General features: G+C 36.2%; 1 pseudogene; it reads left to right on the top strand.

Annotated features, from left to right (window-relative positions):
- Window positions 1–608: 608 nt before the first annotated feature.
- LOC118622738 lies at window positions 609–720 on the top strand (annotated as a pseudogene).
- The last annotated feature ends 10,600 nt before the right edge of the window (window positions 721–11,320 follow it).

The following is an 11,320-nucleotide window of genomic DNA, read 5'->3' as shown; positions in this document are numbered from 1 at the left end:
TCCTTGGCACCCACTAGAGAAATCATCTTCTCTTATTGTAATGGTAAGTGCAATAATTAAAAGCACAGAGATTTTACTCCTTCCTAGTAATTTGACTTAGCACAAATCCCCTACCGTAAAACCATTTATTTGTGGTTTGTTGAGACATAATTATAACAGACTTTAAAAAGTGGTTTTGGTTAGACATGTACCACTATAAGTTGAGCAGGATTAATGAACTCCGTTATTCTGTACTCCAAAAGAGATGGGAAGGAGCAAGACAACAGAGTGAGACTTTCTAATTTCCCACTGAAAAAAGCCATCCTGCGTAAACACCGTTACCCAAAGTGAACTAAAGAGATTTTTAAATCACTTATTAATGCTGAAAAATAATGTTTACAGGCTTAGACAAAACATTCAAAGATTACTCAAAAAGTGTAATTTTGTGGATTTAATAAAAGATTAACTGGGAAGAGAACTTTGATTGAAAGTAAAGCCTGGTTAAAAACAAACCATAAAATAAAACCTATTTTCCTTTATCTATTCTTGAGGCTCTTGTCTCTCAATACTTAGAAAGATTATTTCCAAAGATAGCATCTAAATGTGGCAGAGTGAGAGTTTTTACCCTTATCTCTCTGATACCTCAAGTTTTAAAAGCATGGTTATTGTGTGTTCATGCTCATGTGTGAGATGTGCCTCCCTCAAATCTTGTTAAGACATTAGCATATTACCCATATGACATAAAAAAAAAAAAAATAGGTTCATTCTCGTTGCCAAACTAAGCCCTTTCATCATTAGGACCATTTCAGCTTTCACATGGTTAGCTGCTTAACTTAACCAATGTCCCAATATCATATGTTCCTTGACATATGGAATCCAGCATAATTCACCTTTACTATAAGGAAGGAGGACTCTTAAGATGTTACATCAGGATTCTCTATGACTGGGATATTTTCCATCTTTCAGTTTCCAACCTTCCAATTCCCACTTTCTGTCTATAACCTTCTCTTCTTTTACATCCCCTATGGCTATGCTCCAAATGCAGCAATGAGTCAATGATGTTTAATTAAGCTTTTTCTTGACTCATCTCTATTCTATTTCTTCAAAAGCCTTCTCTATTTTTCATCTGCTTTCTTCACTCCATCTAGACCCACTGGTTAATGATTTTAGATAATTCCTAATTCTTACCTAGCATAATTTGGTTGAAAGTGACATGAATATAAAGTCCTGTTTCTGCCATTTAGAACTGTGGCCTTCTCCAGGGCACTATAATTTCTTACTTTTAGTTTATTCTTCAGTACAATAGAAAAGGGTGCTTACCTCTAAATTTTTTTTATGATGATTATATGAGGTAATGTGTATAAAGTTGATCAGTAGATATAGAGACTAAATAAAGGTTAATCTCCCTTTTCTTACTTCCTTTTCATTTTCCTTTTGAAGAATTCATACTGCTAGTACCCATCCCAAGACCTAGCCAACTAATACGTATGTCAGCTCCTGCAACTGTGCTATCTGGCCTCAACTAAACAATTCTAATAGAGTTTGAAATTTCTTTTGTTGCTCTCTAAGCTGCTCCTTTTAGCATCCTTTCTTTTAATTATTGTAAGTCCTTATTATATTTTTACAACGCCAGCTCTGTCTGCTTCTCTCAATCCTAGCAAATTGTCTTGCTTCATCCTAATCTCAGAAATTAAAAGACCATGAAACATAAACTCCATCAACTTCCCTTCCATATCCAACCTTATCTCTCTATCTACCTATCTACCAACGTATTGTTTTTCCTCACATCTAATTCTTTCTTCTTTCTTGAAGTCTCAAACGAAGATGCCCCACTTTACCTCTAAGACAGACAGCTCCACCTATGCTAATGAATTCATTCCCTCTGGCTCAATCTGGGACTTTCCTTGATCAATGATGACCCCCTTTTCTTGGACTTTACACTTTTCTTCGCAGGTACTAAACACATTTTTCTTTTCCATTTAAAGATATTTTCTGGGTCATATAGTCCTCCCACAGCATGATCCTTGGTCTGTAATTTGCTCTACTGCCCAAGTTCTTAAAAGAACAGACTATATTTTCTTCACTTTATCACTTATTATTCCCTTTTAATCCACAGAGATGACTTATGCCTTTATTACTTAATAAAATTATTTTTGAGATTTTAGCTAAGCACTTCTTAACTTCATAATCTGCTAGCTATTTTTAGTTTATTATTTGGTTTAATCTCTCAGAAGTATTTGCCAGTCTTGTTTTCTTAAGATATTTCCACCCCTTGACTTCTTCTTAACTCTACATCCCCTCTTCTTCCTTTGTTATACCATACCTCTTTACTCAGCCTGACTATATATATATATACACATATATATATATATATATATATATATATATATATATATGTGTGTGTGTGTGTGTGTGTGTGTGTGTATCCTCAACTGAGTATATGCTTTCGTTGATTTTAGAGAGAAGTGAAGGGAAAAGAGTAACATCAATCAGTTGCCTCCCATATGTGCCCTGACCAGGAATCAAACCCATATCCATTTGGTGTATGGTACAATGCTCCGACCAACTGAGCCACCTGGCCAGGGTCAGCCCAAAAATATTTTGTTTCCTAATTCTATCTTTGACCTTCTCATATTTTATGCATTTCTTTCACAAGATTATATTCATGCTTATGACTTCAATCACCAACTATAAAAGTTGAACTACTCATATCTGCATTTTGTCCTGTAATGATTCTTTAGGTATCAGGTAAATTTGTAACTGGTCCTAGGCATCTGCAACTAGATTTTCCCTCATTAAGTAAAAGATCTCCATTAATCAAGTCAGTACAATATAAAAACTTGCCATAACACTCTTTGAGTAAATAAAGAATATCCATGTTAGAGGTTGAGTCCAAGGATCTAGAGAGAGGTCAGTGGTTTTTCTCCAGATAGTCAAGGGGAAAAAAAGTAGTGATACTGGGGCAAAATCAAAAGGTATACCAGGTATACCCTAAATCAAAGCTAAGAAAAAAATATTTTAATGCATGTGGCAAAACTACCCAGAAAATTCCTGGGTGATTGTTTATAATGGTATAGGAATGTGCATAGTTTGTGGTTGATGCCAGTGGTCAAACTAGTCACGGGTAGGCCTTGAAGCCAACTCAGTGAACACTGGTGCTTGGTTCCTCAGTTTCTAACATCTTTATATAAAATCAACCCGATTAACAAATCCACTTAGTCCTACCACCTAAATATATCTCAGACCAATCCTCTTCTTTCAATCCCTTTGTCACTGCTTCAGTTCAGGTCATCATCATTTGTCACATCCACTGTTGCAATAGCCATCTCTCTTGGTTTCTCTGCTACTAATCTGTCTCATGCCTAATACATTTTCCACCCTACCAGAGCAATTTTTCTACAACACAAACCTGGCCAAGTCACTCCACTGCTGTAAAAGTTTCTGCTAAAACATCAAAGCCTATACCCCTACATGCAAATAAGAATATTAACAAATTCATGCCTGACTGCCTTTCTAGGCTTAGTTCCAACTGCTCATGTCAACTGTGTTCCTGTTCCCTGGTCGTGACATTCTTTCACACATCTATAACCCCTACTGGTTCTGACCATTTTGTGTGAAAATCCATGTTTGTATCCAGTGAAACAGCAGAGTTTCTTAGGTTTTTAATTGAAATATTATGTTTTACATAACTACTTGTACATGTTGTAAGTACCAGAAATTAATAGTGTTGTAATTATCATATCCCTAAGATTCTGGGATCTATTTGAGGTTAGGGACATTTATTTATATTTGCATTTCCCATATTTAATTGTGTGTTTAACACCAATAAATGCTCAAAAATGTTTGCAGTTAAACTGTTTGGATGGCTGGCTGGCTGAATGGAAGAATTAATGATTAACAAGCTATTGTAAAAATTACCATGACCCATATAAATTGCAGGCTCTTTGGGGTACATTTTACTATGAAAAAAATACTCAATACTTTCAAAAGAAGTCTCAATGTCAGTACTTTCAAAAGATGCTTAACCATCACTAATCAACAGAGAAATGGAAATTAAAACCACAATGAGATATCACTTCACACCTGTCAGAATGGCTGTCATCAATAAATCAACAAACAAGTGGTGTGGATGTGGAGAAAAGGGAACCCTTGGGCACTGTTGGTGCAATGCAGCCACCGTGGAAACCAGTATGGAGTTTCCTCAAAAAAAAAAAAAAAAAAAAAATGGAGCTGCCTCATGACTCAGTGATTCCACTTCTGGGGATTTATCCAAAGAAACCTGAAACACTAATTTGAAAGAATATATGCACTCCTGTGTTCATTGCAGCATCATTTACAGTAGCCAAGATTTGGAAGCAGCCCAAGTGCCCTTCAGTAGATGAGTGGATAAAAATGCTGTGATACATTTACACAATGGAATACTACTGATCCCCAAAAAGAAGGAAATCTTTTATTTGTGACAACATGGATGAACCTGAAGAGTATTATGCTAAATGAAATAAGCCAGTCAGAGAAAGAGAAGTACCATATGATTTCACTCATATGTGGAATCTAATGAACAAAATGAACTAACATGCAAAATAGAGACAGACTCACAGATAGAGAGCAGGCTGACAGCTGTTGGGAGGGAGGCACTGGAGGGGTACTCACAATGAATCACAGAGAGTGTAAAAGATTGCCAACCCCAAAGAAGAAGCTTTACTTTTAGTTACCAAATGACGAGCTCAGTGATAGTAATGCTTCTTCTAGTTGCTCTTAAAAAAGTAACTACTATTTAAATATATAAAAATTACTACTTTTTCCAGTATTTATAGCTTAGCAATTACATTAATGCAGACTCAGGGGATAAATTAATAGTGGGCAACTAATAGTGAGCAACTAATCAGTAATTATGAAAAGACTGAAACTGATCGATAATCACCTGCTCTCCCTTGCCCCTCTCAATAATGATTGGTGCCTTTCTCAAGAATTTTCAGAAACAACCTCTTCCCAAGGCAGTTTATGTGGGGTGTGTTTATCCTCAGAACGTGTCATTTGGCACAATCTAGAAGTGATGGGGAAAACTCTTGTTTTACTCTGCTGGTTCATTCTATCTACCAGTCAGGTTTCAGTTTCTTGCCTAATACTCATCCATCCCTGTTTCCCAGTCCAGTTGGTGAGGCCCTGAGACCTCACCAATCTTTTACCAGCTTTGATTCACTTTGGCTGAATGGATGGGTTGTTCAAATTAAATCACTCTTGCACACTCCACCAGCTTCAATACTACTTGCCACCTGAAGATTTCTTGGGTTCTGAATCATCTGTTTTATTAGAATGTTTGCTTAAATCAAGCTTTAGTGTGAACATTCTATATGTGAAACTGGATGCTCCTCTAAGGTGCCAGTTCTAGAATCTAGATGTATTTTCAGGCCCCCTTTTCTTAAAAAAAACAAAAAAAAACAAAACACCGTTTTCTTTATTGATTTTTGGAGAGAGAGGAAGGGATAGTAACACTGATGAGAGAGAATATTGATTGGCCGCCTCCTGCATGCCCCCAGTGGGGATCTGGCCCACAACCTGGGCATGTGCCCCGGCAGGGAATGGAACTGGCGACCTCTTGGTGCATGGGTCGTTGCTCAACCACTGGCCACAGCGCCAGGCTTAGGCCCCCTTTACAGTTTATATCAAGCACAGTGGTTCTCTGTGAAGGGAGGATGGGCATATCATCCCCAGTGTGGCATAGGCAACATCCAGAGACATTTTTTGGTGCTTACAAGGGGAAAATCTACTGGAATCTAGTGGGGCCAGGAATGCTGTTAAACATCCCGTGATACACAGGACAGACCCCAGTTCCGTCCTACAAAAAGGAATTATCTGGGCCACAATGTCAATAGTGTTGAGGTTGAGAAATCCTGCATTTAGCATTTTCCCCTTCCTTGTACACCAACTAGTGCTAAAGTACTAATATGCCTCATGGCTAAGCTGACCTCAGTTATTAAACCAGGGCAGAAAGCATATAAAGTTTGCCAAATTCTGATCTATAATCTAGTCACTTGGACTCCTTTTGCCCAGATTTTCTATCTTGATAAAATAGCAGCTGACCATTCCTCTTCTACAGAGTGCCCTGGAGGTTTAATAAATCCATTTTAATGAGGTGCTTTGCCATCCTTGGGTGAAAAATACTCCACGCGTGTTATTCCTAGCACAAGAGAGAGCAATGATTGCCTTGCAGATTGGCACATGAAGTTCATTCCTGCACTGCACCTCCATCCCACAGCTCCAAAAAGTACAAAATATGCTCATAAAAAATAGAAGTGGACTGACAACTTGAGCATTCTCTTTCACATCTGTCAGTAGAAGCAGAGTCGTTGAAAAATCAGCTGTCGGGTGGCTGCATCTCTAAATTATCCAGTGCTGCAGCTACCACGGTTACGGAATTCTTTGCTTGGTTTTATAGAATCCTGTAATGTATAAAAAGGGGCAGTGGATGGAGATTTCATTGATCTCATAAAAAAGGGGGTTTAAAAAGTCCTTAATGTACCTACAAAAATTTTAACTGGTAAATGTGGTATGTAAGACAGTAAGAACTGGGAAGAAAAAAAAAATTAAGAACTTTGTCTCCTTTGAGTTTATTAAAAGACATAGGCTTGCCTGTCTGATAGGATTTCTGTGTTGATCTGTCCTTGGGAAGTTGCCTGTAAGTGGTAGCCTAGATGAATTAAGTTTGTTTTCTTTTCCAAATAAACCTATGACTAAATGAGACTGTAAGAAACTAAATTTAATTTTTTAGTAATTTTTTATTTCAACAGAAAGACATTGATATAAGACTAACATTTATTTTCCCTTTTGTATATTATTTAATTTATTATAATTTAACGTAATTGCAATTGCTGTGAATTTTAGTTTTATAGTCTTTTAACTACCTTAACTATCATTTTAGTAATTCGAGTATTTAATACATTCACTTATTTTTCCATTCATTGTTTCTTCAGGTATTTTGCATGCCAGCAATACATTGAATTACCATCTCTGTCTCTGTATCAAACCACTATCTCCTTTTGCTTTGACTACTTTGATAACCTTCTGACTTGTTTCTATTTTCAATTAAGAGAATGAGTTTGGCTGCATATTGGAAAATAATTCAAAGAAGACTGGCTTAGATAAAATTGAAATCTGACTTTTCTCTCCTGCAACTAGACATTGGGAAACAGTGGCCCAGGTCTTGTGCACAGTTCGTGAACCATCTGTCTCTCTGAAATCATTAGATCATGGTTTTTACTCTCCCAATCTCCTAACAGTTGTAATTTGGTCTTTGCATCTCCATCTCTTATCTCCATGTTTAGGAGAAGAAGAAGCAGTGGGAGAAGGGAAAACCAATACCAGTTAAGTCAGCTCTGTATACAGATATTTTCCTCCAAGTCCCACCCAGAGATTTCAGCTCATCTCTTATTGGCCATTGCAGTCACATGACCCTTGCAAGCTGCAAGGGAGGCTACGAAATAGAATCTTTATCTGAGTGCACTGAGACCTGAACATACACTGTGGTTATGTTAGTAGGGAAAACAAAGAAGAGAGAATAGATATTGCACAAGCAATTAAAGTCTCTTCTACATCTTGCTTCTTCTCTTGTCCCCCTATAGTCTTTTTACATCATAAATCTTACCAAGTCAAAATTTTGTTTAAAGCTGTCACATGTAGAGTAAACTCTAAATTCTTTTCCATGGCCTGTATGGAAATCTGTAGTTTGACATTATTTCTATTATTTTCCCCCTTTATTTCCTGCTATAGCCACACTATATTTTGACCTTTAAACACCCCTAGTTTATCTCAGCCCCCTATCCTGTATACTGGCTATTCCCTCTGCCTTGAATGCTCTTCCACAAGTTTGTATAGCTTCATCCATGTTATAAATCAATTAGTAGGCTCAGACAAGTCTTCACTGATCACTCAGTAGAGTGTTGAATTTTGAATTTGTACTTCTGAGATTCAAATTCTGGCTTCAACTACAAGTTAACTAGTGACTTTAGGCAGTTACTTACTTCTCCTTTGTTTTGGTTTATTCATTTGTTAAACAAATTTAATTTTACATACCCCATAGGGTGTTTGATAGCATTCAGTGAGTTAACATTTGTAAACTGCAGAGAATATTGTCTGGCATATTGTAGTCATTTGATAAACACTGACAATTTTTTTTTTAATTTTTTTCTCTATTGATTTTAGAGAGAGAGGAAGGGAGAGGGAGAAAGAGATAGAAACATTGGTGAGAGAGAATATCAATTGGCTGCCTCCTGCAGGTCCCCCACTGGGGATTGGGCTCACAACCTGGGCATGTGCCCTGACTGAGAATTGAACCAGTGATCTCTTGGTGCACGGGTCGACAATCATCCACTGAGCCACACCAGCCAGGCTGTTGACATTTTTTTTTAATGGTACTTTCCTGCCAAGCTACTACCTATGCTTTTAATTTGCTTTGTTTTCTTCAAAACACAGAATACTATAAAAACTAACTTATTTATGTTACTACTTATTATCTAACCACCCCAAGAGAATGTAAGTTGTATAAAAGATACCACTGTATAGCCAGACCCTAGTACTCTTCTTGGCATAGATTAGGTGCTCAAAAAGAAATAATTGCTGAATGGATAATGAAACAATAAACAAATTTCTTTATTTTCCTGATATTACAAAATTAAGGCACATCTGATAGATTATTAATGGATTATTAAAGTATTTGCACACCCTGGTCAGTGTGTTCAGTGGTTAGAGCTTCAGCCCTCACACCGAAGGGTCACGGGTTTGATTCCTGGTCAAGAGCATGTGCCTGGGTTGCAGGTTCAAACCCTGGCCCGGTCAGTACATGTGGAGAGGCAACCAATCAATATGTCTTTCTCACATCGGTGTTTCTCTCTCTCTTCCCACCTCGCTCCCTTCCACTCTCTCTAAAAATTAATGGAAAAAATATACATATTTGACACTTGATTGTTGACCTTTCTTAGTTTAGAAGGACCAAGACTATTTTAGAGTCTTGAAAAAAAACCTAACTTAAATAAACTTTATTTGGAAGCTAAGAAAGAAATTATAAGATCTCACAGGTGTTTTTCTGTTTGTTTTTTGTTTTGTTTTTTTCAAAATTGAGAGCAGGATCAGAAAACTTTTTCAACAGAGAGCCAGAATATAAATATTTTAAAATTTTGAAGGTCTATTTTCTAATATTAAACATATTTTGTTCACATTAGCTCTGAACATAGAGGTATAGTTATTAGAAACCATTATTTTTAGTGAGAATATTAAAGAAAGCTTCTAAGATGGTTAAATGGTTGCTGTGGTGATATTATAAGTAACCAATGAAAATCAGAAAAAAAATTATCACCCACAAATGAATCAAGGATATAAAAATTATTTTCTTAAGTTATTTAAGTAGGAGTGGAATTAGTAGGATAATGAATGTATGCTTAAAGAATTTATATATATATGTTTGGATTTTTTAAATGATGAACAAATAATGTTATATATCATTTTACCTGTTCATCAGTTTTAGATTTTTCAAATGAAGAAGATGAAATAGATGGCCTTTGACATCTTTTTAACACTAAACATCTATGATATTATAAAATGTTTTCAACTCAAAGTTTTTATCCTATTAAAGACATACTCTAAAATCTACTAAACAATATAATTAATGGATTAAATTGAAAAGATATTTATTGACTGTCCATGTGTCAGATACCATAATTTCTGACATGGATGCAAAGCCCAATCAGACATGTGCTGAAACATAACCCTAGGGAGTATCCCAGAAGGCTTTGTTTTGCAGGTAATATCATATACCTTGATACCAGAAAACTGCAAGGAATACTATTAAGCAGCAATATGAGTAAAATCAGTTTTTTTTTTAATAAGAAATCAAACTTAACCAAATAATTCCTAATATTCATAAAATGTTATAATGAGAAAAAAGTTAAATTTTGAAATTTTATTGTAAAACTGCATGTCCATGGGTTTATTCAGAATATTTTTACATTTTTTCCTTCAATTTATGAAAGAAAATTATCATTTCCTCTCAAGACAAAGACTTAAAACATATAATGCACCCCAGTATTCTCTTGTTTTAAATAGTAAAAAGTGACATTATAACCACGCAAAAGCTTTAAAAAGTCATTTTGATTTTGTGGATATTTGACATGTGTACCTGCTGTTGTGCTGAACTAGCAGGTGGCTAACAATTTCTTACCTCTGCAAACCCTTTTTCTTTAATGCTTGCTTGCAGATTTATGTCATTTTCTGCCCTGAGGATTCAAGTGTACCTGCTGTTTAATCTGCCTAAGTATCCTGCCTGATGAGCTTGCCATTTTGTGCATGCCTATATTATTACAGCTGTAGTTCCAGGACACATTCTAGAGTTGCTTGCTCCAAAACCATCTATTCTTTTTTTTTTTTAATTTAATGTAATTTTATTTTATTTTTGTTAAATTTATTCGGGTGACACTGGTTATTAAGGTCATATAGGTTTCCAGTGTACATTTCCATGATACATGGATCTGTATATTGCATTGTGTGCCCACCACCAAAGGCAAATCATCTTTACTCATCATATATTTGGCTCCCTTTACCCTTCACTGACCCCCACAGTCCCCTTCTCTCTGATAACCACTATTGTCTGTATCTGTGCGTTTTAGTTTTATATCCCACATATGAGTGAAACCACATAGTTCAAAACTGTCTACCCTTAAGGTCATAATGCAGTTCCACACAGCAATTCAGAAGAGAGGTGGCAGCTCTGTGACACATGAAGATAAGCTGGCCCTTAGGGAGTGGGAAGTCACTTCTGGTGTTGTCACCCTTTCCCAAAGACTAGCCCTCAGCTTTGGTAATTCAGAAATACCACTTTATCATGTCACCAAGAACTGATCAGGATTTGGGGAACCAAGTCAGGGCCTGAGTAACCAAACAAACAAGAGAATAAGGATTCATTAACATAGATTGGAGCTCTGGATTTCATAAACCTAGCTACACTGGTGTCTCCATTCAAATCACCCATTTTTAGAATCAAAGCATCTGAAAACAGAATTGATCATTTAAAAGTAACTTCATGAAGAGAAATTGGACATTTATTTTTGTTAGATATTTCTTTTTCCCCCAATAACACCCTCCTTCCCACTCCAGTCCCCAGCCCCCTTCATAATATCGTTGTCTACGTCCACTGGTTATGCATACATGTATATAAATTCTTTGGTTTATCTCTTCCTGCCTTCCCCACACCCTTTCCTCTGTGGTTTGTCAGTCTGATCACTACTTCTATGTCTCTGGATCTATTTTGTTCATCAGCTTATTTTGTTCATTATATTTCACAAATAAGTGAGAT

The sequence above is a fragment of the Molossus molossus genome, unplaced genomic scaffold, assembly GCF_014108415.1.
Source record: "Molossus molossus isolate mMolMol1 unplaced genomic scaffold, mMolMol1.p scaffold_m16_p_1, whole genome shotgun sequence".
Classification (NCBI taxonomy): Eukaryota; Metazoa; Chordata; class Mammalia; order Chiroptera; family Molossidae; genus Molossus; species Molossus molossus.
Note: the sequence above shows the minus strand (reverse complement) of the source record. Positions and strands in the feature narration are given on the sequence as shown.